Genomic DNA, 27,641 nt, shown 5'->3' on the forward strand with positions numbered 1-27,641 from the left:
CCTGGGCCTTGTATATCTGGATTAGTGCCCCCAATGGACGGTATGATGAACCGGTCATCATCCGGGCGATGCCCCCAGTGGTTTGTATGAGTTTGAGGTTAGCCCTACTCTGATGAGATCCCCAAGTCATGGTTTCGTTGAGAGTCACACCAAGGTATTCAAAGGTGGCTACTCTCTCGAGCCGTACAGCTCCCAATTGCGGATTTGGCCGCAATTTTTGGCTCAGATTCAAAACCATGAATTTGGTTTTTGACGCATTAATTTCTAGCCTCGTATCAGTACAGAAGGCCACAAAGGAATCAAGAATCCTCTGTATACCCATAGGGGTTTTGGATAGCAGCAGGGTGTCGTCCGCAAACATAATTGCGGGCACCCTGCTGCCATTTAATTTGGGGGCGTCAGTATAGTCAGTGGCATTCAGGTGGGCGATTACCCCGTTGACGAAGAGGCAAAACAGGGTTGGTGCCAACACACAACCCTGTCTTACCCCCCGGCCAACGGGGAATCTATCGGTCAGTTCCCCCGACCTCCCGCACCTCACTCGGGCGTAATTATTGTGGTGCAGCCTCTGTAAGATCAATAGGATGTCTGGGGGAACGCCCTGTAATATCTAAAAATGACATTTCTGTAAGGATAACAACAGTCTCCGATCGTGTGTTCACCTTATACTTTAAAAATATTGGACGTAAAAACATTCTTCGCACTATTAAAATCAATATACAGTCTAGTAGTGTATGTAAAATATCATTCTTTACACCTAGGCCACATTTACAAATACCATCAGGTTCGATCAGGGCTACTTTTAATTTGCTGTCGATCTTCCATGGGTTTAGTCCTACCCGAACCTTCATGATTTCGTACCTTAACCATTTACTGGGTAGCACATCCAAATATGGAAACCGGACCTCCTTTTCCCATTCATTCCTTAACCAGTTCACTGATTTTTTAAACTTCAGGTACTCTAGGTCTTGTGATCTAGAGCGTTCATGCGCTCGGTCACTAAGCATTTGCTTTGTTAAAACGAAATCCAATGAAGGTTGTTTGAGGGTCAACCTTAAATGTGCAGCTACTAGCTGAAGGGTTTTCCTCACTTCCCGTGCCCAATGTAAGCTGCTTACTTGTTTTTCATTTCTACACCGAATTGACACCTTCTGTTCACCACTGGGCATCTGGCGGTTCCAAAATCTTAACAAAGATATTTGTGCCTTTACCTCCCAAGCCGTCAAGCCTACCTCCAATCTAATAGCTTGCAACATGGAACCGTTAGGTAAGGACAACAACATTTTAATTATTTTTCCTTCCTCCCGGTCCCACCCCCTTTTACCTCTCAGATAGAGCACTTCAGCACCGTAGAGAACTTGTGGGGGTATCATAGCTTTGAAGGCCTTTAGTAACGGTCTGTGCGACATGTCACCATAGTCCTTATTATATTTTTTCAGTCCGCAGACCGATGAGGAAGCCTTTGTGGTTTGTGCCGTCACGTGGGTTTTCCATTTTAATGCACTATCAAACCAAAGGCCTAGGTATTTATATTCACTTACTACCTCTAGTTTGTCTGAACCTAAAAACCATTTAAAATGTTTTACCCTCTTCCCAAAACATAGGATCTTTGTTTTCTCCATATTCACCGTTAGAAACTTTTTATCACAATATGTTTTAAAAGCGTTTAATTTCCTTTGGAGGCCCATTTCGGTTTGGTCCACGATCACTAGGTCATCAGCATGTAAAAGGCATGCAACTTTATTACTATTCATGCGCGGGCTCGCACTCTTATCAACTTCTAAAACCACAGGAAGGTCTGCTAGAAAGATTGAAAAGAGCAAGGGTGCCAAGACGCACCCTTGTCTCAAGCCATTAATTACCGGGATTTTCTGCGTTAATGAGCCCTTTGAGTCTCTAATGACCTGGGCCCAATTATCACTATGTAATTATTTTAGAATATTTAGTATACCCTCCGGCAATGCATAGTTTTCTAGCACTTCCCAGAGGCTGCTTCTGTCTACTGAATCAAAGGCCGCTCGGAAATCCACGAAACAGCAGCATGATTTGCCGTTCTGTTCAATCGATTTCCTAGCTAAAGCCCACAGGGCAAAACAATGATCAATCGTGGAGTGGCCTTTTTTAAAACTACCCTGTTCCACAGGCACGATTGATCGAAGTTCCGCCCACGCTTTTAACTTACCAAGTATCATCTTAGCAAAAATCTTTTCTCCTATATCTAATAGGTTAATTATCCTGTAGTTCTTGGGGGTGTGTACATCCCCTTTCTTGTGCAGTGGCCTTATTATTGCACCCTTCCAGTTTGCGGGTACTACCCCTTGCTCTAGTATTAACATAAACATTTTTTAGAAGAATTCCGCCCACCAGGGCTGGTTTGAATTTAATATCAGGGCCGGCATATCATCCGGGCCCGCCGCTCTTGTTAAATTTAAAGACCTAATTATCCTAAGGACGTTTGTTACTGAGCAATCATGTTTGAGATCATCTACTAGATCACTCCACAACTTGGGTACCAAATTATCAGACGACCTCCCTTGGGCATACAATTTCTGAATATTCTCAGCCCATGCATCTTCCTCCTCTACACAGGTCATTGGGGCAATCAAAGGTTCCCTAACTGACTGTATTAGCTTCCAGAATTGCCATAGGTTCTTAGTTTCAATAGTTTCCAATAATTTGCCCCAACAAACTTCTTTATGGGTCCTTTTTTCATTGCGGATTAACATATTATATTCTCTCTTTATTTTTACTAGATTTTCCGCCTTTATTTGTGTAAATTTTTTTCGTAGGCTACGCTCTTCCCTCCTAATTTCTCTTTTTTTCATTAAACAATCTTGGTTGAACCATGTACCTTTCTTGCTTTGGGTATTTCCTTTCTTGTTCCGGTCATTTACTGGGGGTCTTAGTTCTATACTTATACTTTCCACTACTTGTTTTATTTTTTCCACAAACTAAAATAGGTCTTGGCCCTTCAAACTGCCTAACTGAATCTTGTGTTGCAGGCTTGTTAACTTCTCGATAGATTTTTCAGATAACCTGGTGGTTATCCGCTTCGGATATTCTGTCTCTTGCCAGATAATTCTGTCGACAACCATATGTTGTGCTATTCCCAATTCTATCTTTATTAAATTGTGATCACTGCATTCCATGGGATTAATGCTAAAATCTTTCACCAACTCGAAATTCCATGCCGGCATAAACACATAGTCTGTTGGGCAATTATGTGCCCCATATTTAAACGTTTTCTTCGCCGGGCGGTCTTGGACTATCCTTCCATTTAGACAAAAGAAACTTTTATTTGATAAATATTTACCCAATTCCACCGCATAAGTAGGGGTTTTTGTTTCCATAAACTCTGCATTTTTTATATCATATGCCTCTAGAATTTCTGTATACCATTGATCAAACAATTTTGGATTTAGTTTATGGTTAAAATCACTCATTAACACAATCAAATCATTTTGATATCTATCACAAAGTGCATCCATATCATTCTTAAAGTGTAACAATTCGACCCCATATTCCTTCGTTGAGTTCCATTGCATGTACACATTTAGGATCAGCATGAATTTATATTTCTTATCCGCAAATGTGGTTTGGATTCTACAGGCTAAAAGCCACTTACACTTTAAAGATATCAAAATATGTCTATATGACTGTAAAACTTTTCTGCAGTCATTTTTCTGATGTTCAGTGAGGCTCCCATCTAAGGCCACACCATCAACTGAGCCATCTTCAGGGTTCTGAGTTAACAGGTCTGGGAGAGGGTCACTCTCTTCCTCCTGCCCCTCATCTGTAGCCATGAGCAAGCCCATGTCTGCTCTGTCAACATATGCCTTCAATCTGTTGACATGGAGCACCCTGTGGGGGCTCCTGGGAGTTCCTAGGTCCACCAAGTAGGTAACCTCTCCCTTCTTTTCAACAAAGGTATGGGGTCTAGACCATTTGTCCTGGAGTGCTGCTGGGGCCACTGGCTCCAACACCCATACTTTCTGTCCAGGTTGGTACTCAGTCAAGACAGCCTTTTGGTCATGCCAAGCTTTCTGTAATTCTTGGCTGGCCTCAAGGTTTTTGGATGCCTTCTCCATATACTCAGCCATCCTGGAGCGCAGACCAAGCACATAGTCCACTATGTCTTGCTTGGGCTTTCTGAGAGGTAACTCCCATCCTTCCCTCACTAAACATAGGGGTCCTCTTACAGGGTGCCCAAACAACAATTCAAAGGGGCTGAAGCCAACCCTCTTTTGTGGGACCTCTCTGTAACAAACAGAAGGCAGGGTAGAAGGATGTCCCATCTTCACCTGAGCTTTTCAGGTAATAGTTTGATCATACCCTTTAGGGTCTTGGTGAACCTTTCAACAAGCCCATTGCATTGTGGATGAGAAGTAGTGGTGAACTTGCAGTTGACACCACATTCCTTCCACATAGCTGTTAAGTATCCTGACATGAAGTTGGCATCTCTATCAGATACTACCTCCTTAGGAAACCCCACTCTGGAGAAAACTCCAAGTAAGGCCCTGGCCACAACAGGAGCTGTTGTGGTCCTTAGGGGAATTGCCTCTGGGTACCTGGTGGCATGGTCCACCACCAGCAGTATGAATCTGTGCCCAGATGCTGTAGGGGGATCCATTGGACCTACAATGTCAATCCCCACTCTTTCAAAGGGAACCCCCACCACAGGTAGTGGTATCAAGGGGGCCTTTGTTGTACTACCTGCTTTTCCACTGGCTTGGCAGGTTACACAGGAGCGACAAAACTCCTTGGTATCTTCAGACATGTGAGGCCAGTGAAAGTGAGGGACAAGCCTGTCCCAAGTCTTGCTCTGGCCTAGGTGTCCTGCTAAAGGAATATCATGGGCCAAGGTAAGAAGGAAGACCCTAATTTGCAGAGGTATAACCAACCTCCTGGTTGTACCAGGCTTGGGGTCTCTACCCTCTGAATAAAGGAGCCCATCATCCCAATATACTTTATGGGTAACTTGAGCATTCCCAGCAGCCTCAGCAGCAGCCTGCTGTCTGAGGGGTTCCAGGGAAGGACAGGTTAACTGAGCCTGCCATAAGTCTGCCCTAGAAGGTCCCCCTGTTCCCAGAAACTCAACCTGATCAGGTGCAAGTTCTTCAGGGACAGTTCCTTTAGGGGTCTCAAGATCATCTTCCTGGGAAGGCTGATCCTCACTTGTAGGCAGGTGGGAAGGCACAGCCTTTACCCTCCTGTTCTTCTTCTTGGTAGGTGCTTGGTCCATTGTTCCAGGATCCAAGACCTGAGGTTCAGAGAGGCACTTTTTGGCCTGTGACCTAGTCACAGCAAGGACATGTGATGATATCCCTAACATCTCTGCATGAGTCCTGTACTCTACTTCTGACCATAGAGAGCTCTCAAGGTAATTGCCCAACAAACATTCAACTGGGAGATCTGCACTAACCACAACTCTTTTTTTGGCCAGTTACCCCCCCTCCCCCAGGAGAAATTAACAATTGCCACACTATGTGTAGTGGTGACATTGCTGGCATTGGTCACCAGGTAATTATCACCTGGTATGTATTGTCCAGGGTCCACAAAGCTAGGTGTCACCATAGTGACACTGGCAGGTTCACCCCGAGACTTTTTGCTTTTTCCTAGCCTGTTTCTGTGACCTGGTGTTGGTGATTTTAGGCCTCTGCGCACTTTTTCACTGTGGTACAGTGTAAAGTGCTTGAGCTCTCTGTGTATGTGTGGTGAGTGACCTGCCCTCCCATAGGAATGAATGGGGAATATATATGCCCATGGTAGTTCCTGATGTGTGGGGAGTGCAGGGGCAAGTTTGGTATGAGAGAACTCGTGAGACTGAATGCTGCGAAATGGTATATGCGGCATGACTGTGTCTAGTCTAGAAGTTCCGCTTTTAGAAGTTGGCATATTTGTGTAATTTGTGTCTGGCGTGTGATTGGCTGGTGACCCTGGGTCAGGAGTGCCTGGGCCTGCTTGTGGATTGACTGTCTGGTTTGAGGGTGACAGGGGCTGGAGAGCCCAGGAGGTTGTCTGAGTCAGCCCATGGATGAAAGGCAGCATCTGCTGCCAGGGAAGTGGGAGGAGATGGCACCTGACAGTGAAGGGCTGTGCCTGCCTGACTACAAAGCTGGCTCCACCTCCCGCTGGGCGACTGTCACCTCTGTCCCTGATACTGACAGGACTTCCCTTTAACCAGTTCTAGCTGGTTCTCACACTGCCTACACAAAGACTTCAAAGACTTTTCTGTGTATAAGAAGGGGCTGTGTCCCCTTCCAAAACGTTCTTGTTTCCGACTTGAATCTACCAGGGGTGGGCGTTGCCCAGCCCCTGGATGCCTGATGGACTTTTCCTGCTGGGGGCTATGCTGCTCCCTCTCCTGGACTGCTGAGGTCCTGGACTGCTGAAGGATTTTTTAATTGCTTTTACCAAGGCTTATTATAGCCTAAAGTGCCTGGAAGGACGTTGCTGCATTTCCTGAAGGACTTTGCTTTACTCTGGGGCCCCTCTGCTTTGCCTGGGGAGCTTGGAGGACTTTTTCTTTGTGGATGGCGCCCTGGGAGTGCTTTCCTTCTTTATTGCAGGACTCCTGGGTACATCTAGCGCTGGGAGCTCTGTATTCGCCATTAGCGCTTGAGAGCGCTTTATTTTCGTGGCAATAGCGCTGATTCATGCCCCTAGCGCTTAGGAGTGCTTTTTCTGTGCTAGCGCCTGAAAGCGCATTTGTAGGCCTCTGGCGCCTGGGCGCGCCTTGAGTGTGTTGGCCGGTGCCCACCCGGCATTGCCCTGTGTTCGAAATCACCGCCGCCGGCCCGGAGAGTGAGTGGGAGGCGCTGTCCCGCCTCCCAGCCCCAGGGCCGTGCTGCGATTGGCCGCAGCCGCGACCCGGAAGTCAGGCAGGCCGGGGGCGGGACGAAGAGGACAACAGGAAGTGGCCGTGGCGAGCCGCGCGGCGGGCTTTGTCGAAGTCCCGGTCCCGAGATGGGGGACCGGGTGAGGCGGGAGGAGCGAAGGAAGCTGTCGGCCGGGTCCCCCGCGCTCCCGAGTGAAGGGAGAGCCCCGGGAGAGAGAGAAGTCCAGCACGAGGGGAGCGAGGCTCCCAGAATGGAGGGAGAGCCCCACAACCGGCGAGAATGAGCCGCCGCCCGGAGGAGCCCCTCACAAGAAGCCCGCTGAGTAGGAAGGGCTGGAGGGGGCTCCGTGTGGCCGCTGATGGTGCCCAATGAGAGGCACAGAGGCAGGGCGGCCCGATTGGCAGCGGGTCGCCCCAACGTTCTAGAGCCCCAAGAGGCTCTCTGGGGGCCCATTTAAATGAGAGGCACAGAGTCAGGGCGGCCCAGATTGGCAGCGGGTCGCCCCAACATTCTAGAGCCCCGAGAGGCTCCCTGGGGCCATTTTAATGGGAGGGGGGCGCCGGGGCATATTGTCGGTGCCCGCCCCCTCCTACCAGGGAGCATATTGGTTTAAGAGCCTGTGTGGCTCCAACGTTTGACAAGTGTTTTTAGAGCCTGTGTGGCGCCAACGTGTGGGGCATGTGATATGCCCAGAGCCTGTGTGGCTCCCACGTGCGCAGTGCAGAGCCTGTGTGGCTCCACCATTTGTGGCGCAATTGCCAGAGGGGCTACTGAAGGCCTTGCCACAGTTTTTCATGATTCTCCAGCTGCCCAGCAATTAGTGGGCAGCTGCACCGCTTAGGCGCAAGATGGAGAGTGAGTCCCCGAGAGGGACAGAAAGGGCACAGTGGTGCCCGGCCTTCACAGCTGCGCAGCACTAAGTGCCAGCTGCTACGTTTAGGTTTTCTTTTCTTGAGACTGGCGCTGCATGGCAGCGCGCCCTGACATTGGACACAGGGTGTCTGAGCCCCGACAAGGCCAGTTGGCCAAGGGACTGCCACAGGTGGTGGCTTATGTAAGTTATGCGCAATGTGATTTCTATGTTTTTAATAGTAATTGCCTACTGTGTGTTTTTGCGCTATTGTGTTGTTCTGGCACCTCTGAATGTTTTTAGGCATCATGTGTCTTTCTTTCCACGCGCTGCACCTCTGAATGTTTTAGGCATCATGTGTCTTTCTTTTCATGCGCTGCACCTCTGAATGTTTTAGGCATCATGTGTCTTCTTGCGCTGCACCCCTGAATGTATTTTATTGCATCATGTGCTTTATTCTTAACACCTCTGAATGTTTTAGGCATCATGTGTTTCTCTTTATTACTCCTCTGAATGTGTTTCATGCATCATGGGTAATATGTTCTTGTGTATACCCCTAAATGTATTTTATTCTTAGGTGGTTGTTCTTTTTAGTACAAGTGGTCCTAGTAAGGTCCTGGTTCCTGTTACCAGTGGATACTGGTTGTGATCTTTTTGATTACTATTTTATGTTTATTATTCCTTATTCTAAAAGTGCTATATCTGATTCTGACAGTGGCCCATGTGGCCCTGTCTTGTAAATAATCTCTTATGAACGTTGCCCGTGCCAGTTGGCACAATGTACATATGTGATTTTTATCTGAGGTGTTTTGACAATACAAAAGTTATTTTAATATAACCTTGTGTGGAGTTCCTTTTGTGGTGTGCCTAGTATGTTGTTGCTGTTGTGTGCTGGCGCAAATGCTTTACACATTGCCTCCGAGTTTAGCCTTACTGCTTGTGCCAAGCTACCAAGGGGGTGAGCAGGGGTTATCTTGGCGTGTGACTTCCTTGCCCTGACTAGAACGGTGGTTTCTGCCTGGCTTTGGCGTCAGCCTTAGCCTACCAGAAATAACCAGTTCTAACATTGTTGGTCAGCGGTGCGGATTTGGACTTGTGTTTGCGCAGTGCCACAGCGACAACTGGCTACATTACAAAACTCTGCAATTTTTTTCAGATAGTCACATGTTTGGGATTATTGTTTTTGATTTTTGTTTTTCCTCAAGAGTGTCAGTGTATGTGTGTGGGTAGATAGGAGAGAGAAGGGGTGTGGAGGTGAAATGGCTAGCTCAGGAGGGTGGTTGTTCCCTGAGTGTAGTGTGTGTGTCTGGATTCCCCAGTGTGGTAGGATCCAGTGGTGGCAGCTTAATAGTGTCCAGTAAATTTGTTCCCCGCCCCGCTCCCAGAGTTTGGTACCTGTGTCACGTGTGGTCAGGTTGAGGAATCAGGGGTGGTAGAAACTGCCTTACCAGTCCGAGGGGGGGGGTTGTGTGTGAATGAGTGGTGTGTTGAACTGGAGGAGTTGGTGTGAGTTTTTTTTTAAGGAGCTTGCACGTGAGGTGTCCCTCTGGTGGTGTGCAGGAGGTCCAGCAGAGGAACTGGACCAGAAGGTGGATGTCTGGCGGTGTGCTAGATGTCTTGCAGAGGCATTAGGGAGTGGTTCTAAAAGGTGTGGCTTGTGTATCTGATGATCCTGAGAAGGGGAAGAGGTTCATGTGTAACCCAGATAGGTCCCAGTAGTATGGTAGGGGTGTAGGGGCTCACACCTTGTCTAAGTGGAGGCGGAGTGAGTGTAGGACGGTGTGTCCCACGTTGGCCTGTAACCCTATCTCAGGGCCTGGAGGGTTCCCTAAGGGAGCATCAGGTCAGGGGCCTAAGCTGTACATTGGTCATTTGAGGAGGATCTTCCTGTGTCTAGAGGACGGGGAGTGTCTGTAACCAGAACTCCGACGGTCCTAGTGTTGGGCAGTACCGCTCCTAAGTGGAGGGTGCAGAGGTCCTGGCTCCCTGAGCATTTGACCGTCTAGAGTGCTTGACCATTTGTGGGGCCTCTGGAGGTCGTTGCCCGAGGAGGGGGGAAAGCCAGGTTGGGGTTGTGGCCTGACCTGGAAGGAGTACTGAAGGAAAGTGTGTCACTGATATGCCGCTGGCGTGTGCTCTGTCTAGCCTGGGACATACTGAGAATTACCCTGTGGTAGGGAGTACTGGAGGAGAGTGTGTCGCTGATACGCCGCTGGCGCGTGCTCTGTCTAGCCTGAGACATACTGGGCCTGTAGTCATGGAACTGGAAGGGGTGCAGAGGGACGGTGTCCTTACTTCTGACCCCGGTGCAACCTGAGGGTTTAGATCTTAGGTTGGGAGATTAGGAAACCTCTAGGTCAAGAGGAATCTCCGCCAAAGTGGATCAGCTGAAGAGACTGAGGGGGCTGCCCTTGCTGTGTGTTCTGGGGCTCACCTGCAGTTTGTTGTTTCCACTAAGGTAGAGGAAAGGGGACTTTGCTGTGTGCTGTGTCCCCCCACCTGCTTGAAGAGGAACTGTGCTGTGTGCTTTGTACCTCAGAAGTGAAATAGTTTCCAGGTGGTAGAACAGTGATGGAGTGAGGTTCTGATCTGGTAGGAGAATTGTGTTCTGGTGAGTGCTTCTCTGTGAGGGTGCGGAAACCCAGAAGTAGAGGTAGGGTGGGACATTCTTGCCTGTGACCTCTGGTCAGCCTGAGGGTATGGTCCCTAGGTTGAAGGATCAGTGGTAGTTGTAGCTACACTGAGGAAGAGTGGAGAATGGCTATTGTGTGCCAGGGGTTATTGCCCCCCGCCCTGTTGATTGGTTAGGACCTGTGATATTTGGATGGTCTTGGCTGTGGATGACTAGGGAGTACCAGTGGGGTATCCTAGTTGTGACAGAGAGTTATAGTTTGGAGGTAACCAGGTGGGTTCAGAGTGGCGTAGAACCGGAAGGTGTCCCTGCTGTGCGGGCCCGTGTCCGTGGTTTGTCGCCCAAAGCAAGGAAGCCCATCAGTGGAGTGATTGGTCTACCCTGTATTTTGGCTGGAAGGGGGTTGTGTTGGACCCGGCCCTTTAGGCAGGTTCACCCCGAGACTTTTTGCTTTTTCCTAGCCTGTTTCTGTGACCTGGTGTTGGTGATTTTAGGCCTCTGCGCACTTTTTCACTGTGGTACAGTGTAAAGTGCTTGAGCTCTCTGTGTATGTGTGGTGAGTGACCTGCCCTCCCATAGGAATAAATGGGGAATATGTATGCCCATGGTAGTTCCTGATGTGTGGGGAGTGCAGGGGCGAGTTTGGTATGAGAGAACTCGTGAGACTGAATGCTGCAAAATGGTATATGCGGCATGACTGTGTCTAGTCTAGAAGTGCCACTTTTAGAAGTTGGCATATTTGTGTAATTTGTGTCTGGCGTGTGATTGGCTGGTGAGCCTGGGTCAGGAGTGCCTGGGCCTGCTTGTGGATTGACTGTCTGGTTTGAGGGTGACAGGGGCTGGAGAGCCCAGGAGGTTGTCGGAGTCAGCCCATGGATGAAAGACAGCATCTGCTGCCAGGGAAGTGGGAGGAGATGGCACCTGATAGTGAAGGACTGTGCCTGCCTGACTACAAAGCTGGCTCCACCTCCCGCTGGGCGACTGTCACCTCTGTCCCTGATACTGACAGGACTTCCCTATACCAAGTTCTAGCTGGTTCTCACACTGCCTACACAAAGACTTCAAAGACTTTTCTGTGTATAAGAAGGGGCTGTGTCCCCTTCCAAAATGTTCTTGTTTCCGACTTGAATCTACCAGGGGTGGGCGCTGCCCAGCCCCTGGATGCCTGATGGACTTTTCCTGCTGGGGGCTATGCTGCTCCCTCTCCTGGACTGCTGAGGTCCTGGACTGCTGAAGGACTTTTTAGTTGCTTTTACCAAGGCTTATTATAGCCTAAAGTGCCTGGAAGGACTTTGCTGCATTTCCTGAAGGACTTTGCTTTACTTTGGGGCCCCTCTGCATTGCCTGGGGAGCTTGGAGGACTTTTTCTTTGTGGATGGCGCCCTGGGAGTGCTTTCCTTCTTTATTGCAGGACTCCTGGGTACATCTAGCGCTGGGAGCTCTGTATTCGCCCTTAGCGCTTGAGAGCGCTTTATTTTCGTGGCAATAGCGCTGCTTCATGCCCCTAGCGCTTAGGAGCGCTTTTTCTGTGATAGCGCCTGAAAGCGCATTTGTAGGCCTCTGGCGCCTGGACGCGCCTTGATTGTGTTGGCCGGTGCCCACCCGGCATTGCCCTGTGTTCGAAATCACCGCCGCCGGCCCGGAGAGTGAGTGGGAGGCGCTGTCCCGCCTCCCTGCCCCAGGGCCGTGCTGCGATCGGCTGCAGCCGCGACCCGGAAGTCAGGCAGGCCGGGGGCAGGACGAAGAGGACAACAGGAAGTGGCAGTGGCGAGCCGCGCGGCGGGCTTTGTCGAAGTCCCGGTCCCGAGATGGGGGACCGGGTGAGGCGGGAGGAGCGAAGGAAGCTGTTGGCCGGGTCCCCCGGGGCTCCCGAGTGAAGGGAGAGCCCCGGGAGAGAGAGAAGTCCAGCACGAGGGGAGCGAGGCTCCCAGAATGGAGGGAGAGCCCCGCAACCGGCGAGAGTGAGCCGCCGCCCGGAGGAGCCCCTCACAAGAAGCCCTGTGAGTAGGAAGGGCTGGGGGGGGGCTCCGTGTGGCCGCTGCTGGTGCCGAATGAGAGGCACAGAGGCAGGGCGGCCCCGATTGGCAGCGGGTCACCCCAACGTTCTAGAGCCCCAAGAGGCTCTCTGGGGGCCCATTTGAAAGAGAGGCACAGAGTCAGGGCGGCCCAGATTGGCAGTGGGTCGCACCAACGTTCTAGAGCCCCGATAGGCTCCCTGGGGCCATTTTAATGGGAGGGGTGCGCCGGGGCATATTGTCGGTGCCCGCCCCCTCCTACCAGGGAGCATATTGGTTTAAGAGCCTGTGTGGCTCCAACGTTTGACCAGTGTTTTTAGAGCCTGTGTGGCTCCAACGTGTGGGGCATGTGATATGCCCAGAGCCTGTGTGGCTCCCACGTGCGCAGTGCAGAGCCTGTGTGGCTCCACCATTTGTGGCGCAATTCGCCAGAGGGGCTACTGAAGGCCCTGCCACAGTTTTTCTTGATTCTCCAGCTGCCCAGCAATTAGTGGGCAGCTGCACCGTTTAGGCGCAAGATGGAAAGGGAGTCCCTGAGAGGGACAGAAAGGGCACAGTGGTGCCAGGCCTTCACAGCTGCGTAGCACTTAGTGCCAGCTGCTACGTTTAGGTTTTCTTTTCTTGAGACTGGCGCTGCATGGCAGCAAGCCCTGACATTGGACACAGGGCGTCTGAGCCCCGACAAGGCCAGTAGGCCAAGGGACTGCCACAGGTGGTGGCTTATGTAAGTTATGCACAATGTGATTTCTATGTTTTTAATAGTAATTGCCTACTGTGTGTTTTTGCGCTATTGTGTTGTTCTGGCACCTCTGAATGTTTTTAGGCATCATGTGTCTTTCTTTCCATGCGCTGCACCTCTGAATGTTTTAGGCATCATGTGTCTTCTTGCGCTGCACCCCTGAATGTATTTTATTGCATCATGTGGTTTATTCTTAACACCTCTGAATGTTTTAGGCATCATGTGTTTCTCTTTATTACTCCTCTGAATGTGTTTCATGCATCATGGGTAATGTGTTCTTGTGTATACCCCTAAATGTATTTTTTTCTTAGGTGGTTGTTCTTTTTAGTACAGGTGGTCCTAGTAAGGTCCTGGTTCCTGTTACCAGTGGATACTGGTTGTGATCTTTTTGATTACCATTTTATGTATATTATTCCTTATTCTAAAAGTGCTATATCTGATTCTGACAGTGGCCCTGTCTTGTAAATAATCCCTTATGAATGTTGCCCGTGCCAGTTGGCACAATGTACATATGTGATTTTTATCTGAGGTATTTTGACAATACAAAAGTTATTTTAATATAACCTTGTGTGGAGTTCCTTTTGTGGTGTGCCTAGTATGTTGTTGCTGTTGTGTGCTGGCGCAAATGCTTTACACATTGCCTCCGAGTTTAGCCTTACTGCTCGTGCCAAGCTACCAAGGGGGTGAGCAGGGGTTATCTTGGCGTGTGACTTCCTTGCCCTGACTAGAATGGTGGTTTCTGTCTGGCTTTGGTGTCAGCCTTAGCCTACCAGAAATAGCCAGTTCTAACAGTCCCTGTATGCTTGAGCCAGTTTTTCATTAATCAAAGGTGTGTGTCTGTACTTGCCAAGATTACTGGAGCTTACAGTAGGGGGCAAATCTATGTCCCCATCACAAATCAGAACAGCCTGTGTAGGGGTTCTGACTAGGCCAGACTCTCCCTCAGTTCCCAAGGTGATACCCACTACCCCCTTAGTGTGTGGACTAACACTGCTGACTGTACTAGTAGGTGTAGGTGCCTTAGGGGCTGCAGTGTTGGGGGCTCCACCCTTTTTACACTCACTGGTCCAGTGAGAGGCGTTTTTACAAGTACTACACCAGGGTTTTCTTTGACCTTCTTTCTTCTTCTTCTTGGAAGTTTGGGACCCACCCTCTGTATTAGTTTGGGGCCCTGTTGAAGACTTCTGGTCTTTAGCTTTCTGCTCCCCACCCTTCTGGTCTGTTTTCTTTTGGTCACCACCCTGGTTCTGGTTCTGGTTCTTTTGCTTAACCCTGGTTCTAACCCATTTGTCTGCCCTCTTTGCCAATTCTTGGGGAGAGGTCAAATCTGAGTCAACCAGGTGTTGATGCAACTGCTGGTTCTGACAATTATTTAAAATTTGTTCTCTCATAAGTAAATTGTACAATCCTTCATAGTCTGTAACCTTACTTCCCAGCAACCAGCCCTCCAGAGCCTTAGTGGCACATTCAACAAATTCAGACCAGTCCTGAATCTGTGTCTTCTGGGTTTCTCTGAACATCAACCTGTACTGTTCAGTGGTTACGCCTAACCCATCTATCAGAGCACTCTTCAAGACCAGGTAGTTTCTAGAATCCCCATCACTAACTGTGAGGATTCTGTCTTGGCCTCTACCTTCAAAGGAGAGCCACAAGATTGCTGCCCACTGCTCCTGAGGGATCTGATGTACTCTGCAGGCTCTCTCAAGAGCAGTCATCCATTTGTAGATGTCAACCCCAGCTTTGTAGGGGGGCACAATCTTACTCAGGTTTCTATTGTCATATGACCTGTCTTTATCCTTAGGGATAGTGCTGCCACCAGTGGATGCTAATCCACTCTCTCTAGGCTGTCTTGCTCTAGCAAGTTTCTCTTGGGCCAGGGCAACTTCTAATTCTTGCTGATCCTAAGCTCAGCCTCTCTCATTTTCGCCTCATGTTCCCTCCTCTGAGGGGTTGTCATCCTCCTTCTGGAGTGACCATGAGAGCCTCTAGAAGCTTGGGAGGTGTTGGATTCACCTGAGTGATTCCTCCTCCTCCTTTGCTCCTGGTTAAGTCCACTTGGGGGTCTGAGTGGGTTTAACCCTGACTCAGTCCCAAATAGGCTTACGTTAGCCTGGCTAGGCCTTCTGGCTGGCACCTGACTATTTCTACCATCATCAGAATCACTGCTCTCTCTTCTGTCTCTTCCTCCTCCTTATCCTCAAGCTGAGTATCTCCAGTGGGCTGGTCTTCCTCATCTATCTGGACAATGGGGACAGGGGCATCAGTATTATCATCTTCAGTGGGAGAGCCTCCTTCCACATTCCCTGTGGGGTCTGGTTTAGAGGCCTTTAGAGCTTCAGACTGGTCTAAACGCTCTCTGAGGTGGTCTGTGGTAGGGGTTGGACCCGTCTTGAGACCTCTAAATGTACACAGCTGCCTCAATTCTTTAAAGTTCAACACAGCAAATTTGGATGGTGCCCTTGGAGGGTCACTCTCAACAGGGGTAGGTCCAGTGGACCCTCTGCTCCAGACATTGCTCTAGTGTGGGTGGATGTTTTGCAATCTACCTACACTGGTGTTTACCTACTAAACCTATCTAGTAGTTGTAGTCAGGGTGTGATACTCCCTATCCTCTACAACAACTAAGTTCAGTAGAACTTGAGTATACTAGTCTTTTTTTAATATGTACCTAGCAGGTACCTGTATGATCTTTCAAATGATATTTTCAAAGATTGTAATGGTAAAACAACAGCAAGCTCAAATCCCAACCGCTGCTCACCAATGTGAGAAGTTGGCCTGGTATATGATGCTCAGTAGTTCTAGTGATCACCTTGTACCATTCCAAGCAACCCTTATGATGATTGGTTGTAAGTCAACCTTATAGACCAGCTGTCCTAAAGGTAGCGTGGACAAAGCAGTCTTAGGCTAAACTCTGTAAGGCATGTGAAGCAAGCTGTTTTACCATATACAATCCCCTTGAATACCAAATGAAACAACACCACACAGATATATATTGAAAATATATATATATATTTATTTACTATTATTTACTAGTATCCCCTATACTCTTTAGGAGCACAGAAGCAAATGCGTTAAAACAAAACACTGTTTAAATATACAAAAGTTGCACAATATGGATAGGCCCTGGTGGCCACTCAAAGTATATACTAAAATAGTGGTATAAGTTTGAGTTTGAGTTTAAAACATTTGTAGAGCGCACGTACACCAGGCGGTTTCATGGCGCTATGAGGTACTGAGCCCTAGAGGAAAAGGGAAGTCGGGGAGGATGAGGAAGGGACGGTTATGAAGGGAAGGCTTGTGAAAAAAGAAAGGTTTTTAGGGCCTTTCGGAAGTGGGAGTATTGAGTGGAAGATCTGAGGTGGGCGGGGAGAGAATTCCAAAAGGCGGGGGCAAGTGTGGAGAATTTCGTACCCCCCACTTTTTACGCCTGAAGCGTGGGACTACCAACAGGTGTTGGGAAGATGAGCGTAGTTCCCTGGCGGTGGCGTATGCCTTGATTTCCGCAGAAATGAAGGCGGGAGCCGTACCAGCCTGGGCTTGAAAGGTGATACATCCCATCTTGAACTGAGCTCGTTCTCGAATAGGGAGCCAGTGCAGAGACTTTAGGAGAGGCGTAGCGTGATGGAATTTAGCTAAGTTGTAAACCAGGCGGGCCGCCTGGTTTTGGACCAGCTGTAAACGTTGTGTGCTATAGGCGGGCATGCCGCAATATAGAGCATTTCCATAGTCCAAGCGGGAGACCACCATCGCTAGGACAATGAGTTTTAGGGCAGAGAACGAAAAAAAAACGGGAAACTTTGCGGATGGTGCGAAGTGAGAGGAAGGAGGAGGACACCACCGAACTGACCTGGGAGTGCAGGTTGAGTTGGTTATTCAGCTTGATCCCTAACGTTTTCACGGAGGAAGAAGGGGAGGGAGGGGGACCTAGTGAGGAGGGCCAGAAGAGAGAGGTCCAGGGACTGGAGCAACCACCTGTCAGAATTAACTCGGTCTTGTCTGGATTTAACTTTAGGTGGTTGTAATTCATCCAGTCCCGGATGAAGATCATGGTGGACTGAAAATTCACCATGGACTCAGGGGATGGGGACAGGGTGAAAATTAGCTGCAGGTCATCCGCATAGTTGAGAACGGTGACTTCCATTTGGTGGAGGGCGAAAATGAGAGGGGCGATGTACAAATTAAATAAAAGGGGAGAAAGGGAGGAGCCCTGGGGAACCCCGCATGGAACTTTCCGGAAGTCCGCCGAGAAGTCGCCCAGGCGTACTGCCTGGATGCGGTCCCTCAGGAAGGAGGACAGCCAGACCAAGGCCGAACCTCCGATCCCCGCCGCCCTGACACGAGAAAGTAAGATGGAATGATCGACCGTGTCAAAGGCGGCGGAGAGGTCGAGGAGGACCAGGGCCTGGGGATGGTTGGTGTCCATACCGTCTCTGAGGTTGTCAAGGACCAATAGCGCCACGGACTCCGTGGAGTGTGCGGGGCGGAACCCAGCCTGCCGGGGGGCTAATACTCCGCTCTCCTCCACAAAGGTGCTGAGCGTACGGGTGACATGGCGCTCTAGTACCTTCCCTAGGAAGGGCAATAAGGAAATAGGGCGGTAGTTGGCAAGAGCGGAGGGGTCGGCTCCAGGTTTCTTTAGGATGGGCAGGATGGTGGCTGTTTTTAGGGGTTGAATAACAAAGCCCTGAGACAGTGAGCTGTTGAGAAGTTTGAGAGAGGGCTGCACGCAAGTGGAGTAGATATGTCTGAGGATGTGAGGGGGACAGGGATCCAGAGGTGAGCCTGATTTGACCATCGAGAGGAGGGTAAGAAAGGCCTCCTCTGTCAAAGGGGGGAAGGATTCGAGGCGAGCCTCGCCTAACGGACACTGGGGGTCGACAAAAGTAGGGGGGGAGGAGGGATGTTTGCTTTGATATTAGAGATTTTATCTAAGAAGTAGGTGTTAAGGGAGTCGCAAAGAGCCTGGGAAGGAGAAGGTTTGAGGGTGGCTCTGTCGGAGTAGACCAGATCGTGTACTATAGAGAAGATTTCTCTGGGCTGATTTTCAGCAGCTAGAATTTTTGAGGAGAAAAAGGCAGTCTTAGTAGCCAGAATTGCTCTTTTATACTGGGATAGGAGAGCGGAGTACTGGGTTTTAAGGTTTGGGCAGTAATCACGCCTCCAGGCCCGCTCAGCATGACGTACTGAGAGTTTTAGGGCCTTGAGTTCTTCATTAAACCAGCGATTAGCGTCATTCAGACGTCTGGAAGACACCCGCCTGAGGGGAGCGACAGAGTCGCAACCAGACAGAAGCCAGAAATTTATAGAGTCGGCTTGGGCGGAAGATGACAGGCCGTCTAGGTCCGGGCTAGCTGCGGAGAGTGTGGCAGACAAAGCGGCCACATCCACCTTGCTCCAAGAGCGCGCCCAGGTATTTCTGGGAAGGAGAGGCTTGGTGACTGGGTTAAGGTGCAGGGAGAAGGATATCAGGAAATGATCAGACCAGGTGCAAGGGGAAATAGACAAGGAAGCTATCGGGCAGTTAAGAGACCAAATCTGATCAAGGATGTGACCCTGATTATGAGTGGGGGAGTGAACGTGGGAGTCGAAGTTGAGGGAACGAAGGGTTTCTGAGAATTCTTTGGAAGTAGAACATTCCGCGGGGTTGGAGGGCCAGAAGTTAAAATCTCCTAAAACCAATATGGAGGAGTTATTGACCACAAGGGTGGCCACTAGATCTTGGAACCCGGGGAGAAAGAGTTGAGAGGGCTGGGGGTGGGGGGGCGGTACATGAGCAGGCAGGTAAGCGGGGCTCTGAAAGACGCTGAGCGAACGACTAAAAAGTCGGCTGAGCCAATGGAGGAAAAGGTTAAGGACTGAAAAGCGAACTCTCTACGAGCAATCAGTGCGACGGCGCCTCCTGATTTACCGGAGGGACGGTCGGTGCGCAGAGCATAGTATCACTAATCGAAAAGGAAGTAGGCCTAGGGCCTGGGGAATCGCTGGAGCTATTCGGGACTAGCAGTGATGAAGTCGGGAAAGGCCCGCGGGACTCTGGTGCAGCGCTTAAAGCACACGCATGCACCAATGCAAATTCAATGGTGCGTAAAAAGTACAAAGTTACTGAAAAGGGAACCTTCCGGATGACCTAGAACCTAGCAACTTGGAACATAGACACTAGAGGTGTATTGCTACACAGGAGCACTGGAGTGCCAGGGTTACCTCACCCACAGGAAGCGGGTGCATATGTCTCAAAGTGTGTCAGGTTTCGTCGTGCTGGTCTATGGAGCCTGTAGATGAAGATGCTGCAGGCGGGTCGTCGAGGAGAGTTCTGGTGGATCCAAGGGTGGATCTGAAGAGGTGAAGACCTGAAAGCAGAGGGGACAATGTTCAAAGCCACTAGCCAGTGACTACCGTGGAACCAGGAGGGAACCAGGCGATGTCGGGTGCAAACAGGCGAAGAAGTGAAGATTGTCTCTGCAGCCACGTGGACACGAAGAGGTCAAGGATGTCCAGGAGTCGATCACGAGCTGTCCCACAAAGGCTCTAGCTGATGGCGGTGTCGGCTTCCTAATCGGAGCAAACAGGCCTTGGCTAATGCAAGCCACGCAGGAAACGATGCAAGCTTCTCAGTCGGACCAGCAAGGTCAGAGAGGCTGCTCCTTTTTACAGGAGCAAGGGCCAGTCTGGAGCAACCAGACCAGTGGTGTTGATTTCGGATTTCGTTCCCAAGATGGCCACTAGCCAATGGGTCAGTAACCAGGATGACCCCTCGAGTGGCAAACTGCAAAAGGGCCCCACGCAGATTGTGGAGATGCTGGGGGGCTGATCTTTGGTGCAGATGCTGCTCGTGGTGGTGCTTCTCAAACCCCAAAGCACAGCATCGAGGGTGCCTCGGGTGCTGCGCAGTCAGCTCCTCGTGGGTCTTTCAAGATGGCCGGTCCCACGTCTCTCGGTGCCTCCACAGGTCTCTTCTTTTCAGGGACTGTGGATCGGGCTCCCTTCCCACCACCAGACAAAAGGGAGACGATCCTATGTTCGCAGAAACTGGGCTAACATATCAGCAGAGACTCTCTGCCCTGCTCTCTCAGCCACTACTCCAACTCTGTCATCAGATGTGAACTCGGACGCTGTGGCTCTAAATCTCTGGATAGGTAATTCGCTGGACACTATCGCGCCTGCAAAAATCGCTACATCACGCAGAGAATCCCCTTCGGCCCCATGGTTCTCGACTGAGCTATTGGCTGAAAAAAGTCATTGCAAAAAACTAGAGCGTCTCTGGCGGATAAACTATTCCACATCAGCAAAAATTTGCTATAAAGAAGCCCTGCGTGTTTTCCACAAATCCATAAAAAAAGCAAAACAATTGTTCTTTGCGACCTCCATTCAGCAAGCTGAACAATCCAGCAAGGAAGTTTTTAAAATTGTTCAATCCTTTTTTAAACCTCGGGCAATTGAAACTGAAGTGACTCCGTCGGAGAAACTCTGCGAGGACATCTCGATCTTTTTTGATAAGAAGATCGAGAAAGTCTACGACACCTTCACCAGTCCCGAGCCCACAATTATGTCCGACACAAATGATAATGTGGCTTCCCTCCCCGCCTTAGCTCAATTCTATCCTATTTCCCTCGCCGAGGCCAAAAGGGAACTACTAAAATGTAAATCAGGGGCTCCTGATGACCCATGCCCGCCCAAGCTCTGGAAAATGATGTCGGACTCAATTGCCACTTCATTGCTACATATCTGGAATACATCTATCAAAACTGGTCTATTCCCTGATTGCTGGAAACATGCCACACTCCTGCCTTTAAAAAAGAAACCAAACGGTGCCCCGGATGATCTGAGCAATCTCCGGCCAATCTCCCTGTTAGCAGCCCCTGGCAAAATGTTTGAAAAACTGATACAGCGCCAACTGAACAGGTTCATAGAAGAAAGAGACACACTACATGAAACCCAGTCGGGTTTCAGGGCGGGCTTTAGCACTGAGACCGCTCTGATAGAAGTGGCTGAGTCGATCAGGTGGTCTTTAGATTCAGGAGCATCGGCTATGTTGGTGCTCCTGGATCTATCTGCCGCTTTTGATACTGTGGATCATGTGAGGCTACTGTCAAGGCTAAAAAACACAGGCCTGGAAGATAAGGCTCTGGGCTGGCTACAGTCCTATCTCACGGATCGTACCCAGAAAGTAGCCTTGGGCCCCCTTTCCTCAAAACCTAAACCCCTCTGGTGTGGTGTCCCTCAGGGCTCGGCCCTCAGTCCACTACTTTTTAATATTTATCTGGCTCCTCTCTTTTCCCTTATTGCTAATTGGGGTGTCAAGGCGATTTCATACACCGACGACACACAACTAATTTTCCCCTTCTCGGACGTCTCAGAGGCAGCCTTCAGCAATATGAAGGGATGCTTGCGAGATGTTGCCAAATGGATGAATGCAAACAAACTCAAATTGAATGCGAGCAAGACGGAAGTCATCTTCTTTGGCAAACATACTCGGCCCCCCCCAAGCCTGTGGTGGCCCTCCGAAATGGGTATCCCTCCTCTACCCAGCACCAACGCGAAAAATCTGGGAGTAAGATGGGATGAGAGTCTCTCCTTTTCTTCACATATACAGCAGGTCTCTGCGTGCTGTCTCCATAAACTAAGAAACCTTCGCAAATTTCTGTCCCTTCTGCCTGAAGACTGTCGCAAGACGGTGGTCCATGCTACAGTCACTTCCAGACTGGACTACGCAAACGGCCTCTACCTCGGCCTACCCAAATATCTGGTGCAACGACTGCAGATCGTGCAGAACGCGGCTGCGAGACTGCTAAAAAACATCCCTTTTAAACAGCATGTCTCTCCGTACTTGCGCGATCTGCATTGGCTCCCTGTAGCCTGCAGAATCAAGTTTAAAGCTCTAACTCTGGCGTTTAGAGCCCAAAAGGGGACCTGCCCCTCCTATTTAAAGCTTAGACTCCCCAGATACTATCAGGAGAGATGCTTGCGCTCTAATTCACGAAACCTGCTCTCCATCCCCCGCGCCAAGAGAGCCAGACTCGGAGGCAGATCTTTCTCTGCCTGCACGGCGACACTCTGGAACGCCCTACCGGTCAACATCCAACTGGCTCCAACGGAAGCCAGTTTTAAGAGGCAGCTAAAGACCTGGCTCTTTTCCCAGAATAACTAAACACTCTCTCCCCTTTCTCCGTCCATTCCTACCTGGAAAAAATGATCACTCAGCGCCGGGACACCTCCTTGTGAGGTAGCTGTTCGCGCTATACAAATATCGGTATTATTATTATTATGGGATTTTAGATCTTGTTGGGCTCTGGGCTCGGGCTCCGGCGGGAGGCAGCGGCAAAGCAGACATCGAGTTGCAGGATGGTGCCTGTATTCACAGGGTGGTCACTCCTTGGCCACAAGGGAGATGCTCCTCAGTCTTCTGTGCAGCAGAATGTCGAAGTCCAGTTTTTTTCTTAGTTTCAAGTCGAGTTCAGGATGATCTGAAGTCTTGGAACACAGCTCCTACTCTTATTCCAAATCTAGGGGCAGGAGCACCTGCTAGATCCCTCCTCTGGGTGGGACCAGGAAGGGGGGTGGTTACACCCCCTTTCCTTTGTCCTGTTCCGCACCAGGACTGGGGCTGGAAAGTTCCAGCACCGGTTTGAACCGGCATATGCACAGGGACACCTTGTGTGCCCCAGGCATGTCTCATTCTATTCAGCCCTGCCCTACCTAATACACAAAATCCTGTCTGGGGTGGTGCTAGCACTTCCCAAGGCAGGAAACCCCTTGTCCAATCCTCCCTCGCTGGAAGGACTCCCAGCAGCTGGAGGTCAGACTTGTGTCTGTGATGGCAGCATCCATTTTGTGATGCTGAAGCTCGAGTTTAACTTTAACCGGGGTTCAGGTTATGTACATGTCGTGTCCCTCTAGAAGGGGGGAATGCTACCCCCGTCGCCAGAATTGGCGAGGGGGTAGTATTCCAATTCGTATGACACCTTACTCGACATGTTTTGATAAAGCCAAACCAAAGTTAGCAAGTAACCGCGAGGATTATAATGCACTTAAGAGTATATGGTATGGCAATATCCCGGAACAGCTAAGGGAGTTGTTCCCGACATGCCAGAGTACCATCTCACATGAAACCAAGCACTCTGCCTCCAGGATTGTCAAGGCCTTCCATAGGAGTGACTTATAGGTTAACATGTGTCCAGATATATATATAGATATACTATACCTAAGTAAGAGGTGATTACACCAACTTACCCCAGCTGATTGATCAGCCAGTTGTGTCAAATATGGAGGCCAGAACAGGGGTGGCATAATACATGCTGCAGCTCCTGGTAGGCCTTGGATACACCTATGCCTTGGGTAAAATTTTGGGTGACCATAGGATAGCAGACCCTACTCTCCTACACTAATTTCTAACTATAACATGCCTGAAACCTATGGTTTTTTCAGTGAATATATACATATATAGCCCCCTCCTCTGGCCAATTATGGCCTCAGGGACCCCATCCATGGGGTCGGCCTTTCCTTTTTTTTATTTATTTGTTTTTCTGGCCCCAGGGACCCCATCCCCTGGGGCCTGGCCGCTCCGTTGGTGAATGTGGGGGGAGCCCCAATGCCCCCACGGTCCCTGCCGGCTCCTCCTGTGGGAGCCGGCATTGCTTTTCTACAATAGGAGCTGCTGACATGCGGCTCCCCTTGAGGAAATGCAATGCTGCTTTGCTTTATTGAAGCAAGAGCAGGTTTACTTCAATGAAGCAAACCTGAGAGGTGGCGGTCCCAAGGGCTTGGGGGGCCCGCGAGGACCCCCGCCCTTAATTAATGAAGCCCCGGGCAGGTGGCGGTCCCCTGGGCAGCATGGGTGGGTGGCCCCCCATCCATTATTTTTTTTAAAAGCCCTGGGGAAGTGACAGTCCCCGGAACTGCTGGGGGGGGGCGCATGCCTCTGCACATAATCAGCATAGCCCCGGGGAGGTGGCGGTTCCCAGGATTGCAAGGGGGGGCCCTGTGGGCCCCTGCTATTATTTTTTGACAATGCCCCTGGGACCTGGCTCACCCGGGGACCTCATTAAAATGAAGCTCAGGAGCCCTCGCTTCATTTTTTAAATAATTTCGACAGGATTCACGACCCCAACACGAATTCAGCCAAATTATTTTAAAAAAAGCTTTTTTTGGCCCTCGTGGTCTTTGTGGGCCGGACCTGCAGGGGCAGTAGTCTCGTATTCCTGCAGGTTCAAATGTTGCAATTTGGCTGACCAAGTGGCCGGATGTCTTCACGCTGAAGGTAAAGTCCCGCTTTGGCGTATCTAAAGACACCGACATATTGCCAAGAAACCAACACTCATCAGCAAGGTACCTTGCTTTATTCTAGTACACAAGTAAAACAATGTATTTTTGATCCTTTAATTCGCATAGAAGTACAATTCAGAATTCCAACAAAACAGAGAAATATGTGGCTTCAGTCCTACTACATTGGCTACTGAATGTTCAGAAGAACAAACAGGAGCTCTGACTTGCTCCACTTTTGCAAAAATGTGTGTTAATTGATCAGAGCTTTGACCCGTCTTGTGATGATCTGCTGACTATTTTGATAGGAGCCTTGTGGTTATTTGTAAAATGCTCAAAATAAATGAATAAAAATGCATGATGGGAACTTTTCAGCTTGGAGAAATGTCCTTTTTTTCTGAAAAGGAACATTAAATGAGAATTACATTAAAAGTGTTAGCTTAAAAGAGGCACACACCATAACTGAAGGTATAATGACAGAAAAATGTAACAAAACAAGCACCTCACTCAAAAAGATTTCTCTGTGAATAATTGTGTGTCAATGTTGTCTTAAATTTGAATAACAGCTAGTCGTGATGTAAAAGGAATCACCTGTGAGTAGTTCTATCTAGCAGGTAAGTGTGACTTACTTTAAAATTTCTAGAAGGAAGTCATGATTACTTGCAACTGACTCATAAACCATTATTCCATGAATAAGCAGGTCTTACTCTTGGAAATTCATGACTGTGGGCCTGTTTTAGAGTTTGAGCCACAGGATATAATGCACTTGTACTAAAGCAAACAGAATATTTGTTATGGTGGTGACAGAGTGATCCATCCACCAAACTCTGAATTGGGCCATAAATCACACAGCAATTCATCCTCTGTTTGGTCTAAATAATCCATTTAAAATGATTCAGAGTCTCTAAGTGGGTAACAATGTCCCTGGCCGAGGTGGAGGAAGCCATAAACCAGAGTATGGGTAGCAAGGCCCCTGGACCAGACGAGGTGCCAATAAACCTTATCAAGCATAACCCAGATTTCTGGGCACCCCTCCTGTAGAATTTTTTTTTTAAGAATGTTTTTGTTCCCCACTACCAAACACATGATCAACCTCTGTCATTGTACCAATCTTTAAAAAGGGCGACCGCTCCCAGCCTAGTTGCTACAGGCACATTTCCTTGATAGATACCACACAGAATATATTGGGAAGGGTTTTGTACTATAAGATCAAAAACTGAGTTGAGGAGAATTCCATTCTGCACCCCTGTCAACATGGGTTAAGAGATAACGTGGGCACATTCGAACAATGCCTCAATTTAAATGTAATTATTGGGAAATATACTATTGCCCAATGCTCAGCGCTTTATTGAGCATTCATGGGTTTGACCTCAGCTTTTGACTATGTCCACCGATCACAGCTCTGGCAGATCCTTTTAGAGAGTGGCATGGGTGAGACATGATTGCACTTTTAAGCCCATCTACACAGAGATATGAAGGTCAGGATTAGAATCAACATACATGGAGAAGTCTCCAACGAGATAGGTGTTTTTAGAGGGGTTAGACAAGGGGTGTGTTCTGGCCCCATTGCTTTTTATTTTGTACATGAATAATATCCGTGCGTTTTTAACAACGCTTACCCAAGATGTCCCAAGAATCAATGGTTCCATCCTGCCATCCCTATTGTATGCATATGATGCGTTCTTAATGGGCCGTTCGCTGAGACCCTTGCAGCTTTAAGTACAGGGCTTTGTGGCTTTTATGGCTTCACTAGATTTACAAAATCTTTTATCATGGCCAGTGGACCTGGAAAGCTTAAAATGAATGCCCTTTCTGTTCCTAATCAAAGTTTACAATGTACAAGTACTTTTCCATACCTAGGATTGGTATTTGCTGCTAACGGCTTGTGGACGGATCATATTGTTTCCTGCAGGAATCGATTGATGCTGTACTCAGCTTACCACAACCAAGGAGGGAGAGGGAGCAATTCTACCTATTTTAGAAAAATGTAAGGTTCAGTGCTCACCCACAGCAACTGATGTGGCTGAGGTTCGGGGCATCTCGAACTGCTGTGATATTCAGAATGAAGAAAACAGGTTTTGTCATAAGCTTTTAGGGGCCCCAATTTCCTTGCCTCAATACGTGCGTCATAGCAAACTAAATTTACACTATGTTGAAGATCATAATAGAGGACGCCCTGCTCTATTCTGCTTAGCTTCATGGAAAAACAAGGGGCCGATGTAGGTCTCGAAATACCGGTCGGAAACGGCCGAAAATAACGATTTTCGGCCGTTTCCGACCGGTATTTGGATATTGACATGTAGGGGCATTTCAAAATACAGAATCGGTAATTTTACCGATTCTGTAAAATACTGAGGGCCCGATGTAGGTAAATCTATATTTACCACTTCATAAATACCGAATCATACCGAATCGGTATTTATGAAGTGGTAAATTAGAGGGGGGGGAGATGTAGGTATTTCAGATTCGGTAAATACCGAATCTGTAGGATTCGGTATTTACCGATTCTGTAAATACCGATTCGGTATCCCCCATTGCTTCCTATGGGCCTTGAAGCCCATAGGAATCAATGGGCATTACCGAATCGGTAATTACCGATTTGTGCAAGGGTGCAGGGGGTGTCACTTTGACAACCTCTAGCACCCCCAAAACAGGCATGTGAGCCATGTGGCACACAGACATGCCCTAAGGGCATGTCTGTCTGTCACATGGCATAGGTGTGCATGCACACATGTGCATGCACACCTGGATTCGGTATTTTAACACCCAATTGGATTGGGTGTTAAAATACCGAATCTGAAGGGCCTGTGGGACTGAAAGTAGTCCCACCTACATCCCAAATTTAAAAATCGGTAAAATTACCGATTCGGTATTTTTGCGATTCGGTAATTTTACCGAATCGGTAAAATACCGAATCGGACAAAAAAAAGGTCCCCTACATCTCAGTAGGCCAAATACCGGTCGGAAACGGCCGAAATCGGCCGTTTCCGACCGGTATTTGGTACCTACATCGGGCCCTGAATCGGTAAAAATACCGAATCTGTATTTTGGAATGTACGTAGCACTGAAATCAGTGCTACAGGGGTGTAAGAATTCATAATTTACCACCAACTAGAAGTTGGTGGTAAATAATGAAAACCCTCTAAAAAGCATTTTTTTTGCTTTTTAAACGGTGCCATGTTGCAGACATACATGCCTTTAGGGCATGTATGTCTGCAACAAGTGCACCTATACATAATTGAGGGGTGCAACAGGGTGTCAAAGTGACACCCTGCCACCCTTCAATGTTTCCTTAAATTACCGAATCGGT

This window comes from Lissotriton vulgaris, chromosome 4_1 (genome assembly GCF_964263255.1).
Source record: "Lissotriton vulgaris chromosome 4_1, aLisVul1.2, whole genome shotgun sequence".
NCBI classification, from domain to species: domain Eukaryota; kingdom Metazoa; phylum Chordata; class Amphibia; order Caudata; family Salamandridae; genus Lissotriton; species Lissotriton vulgaris.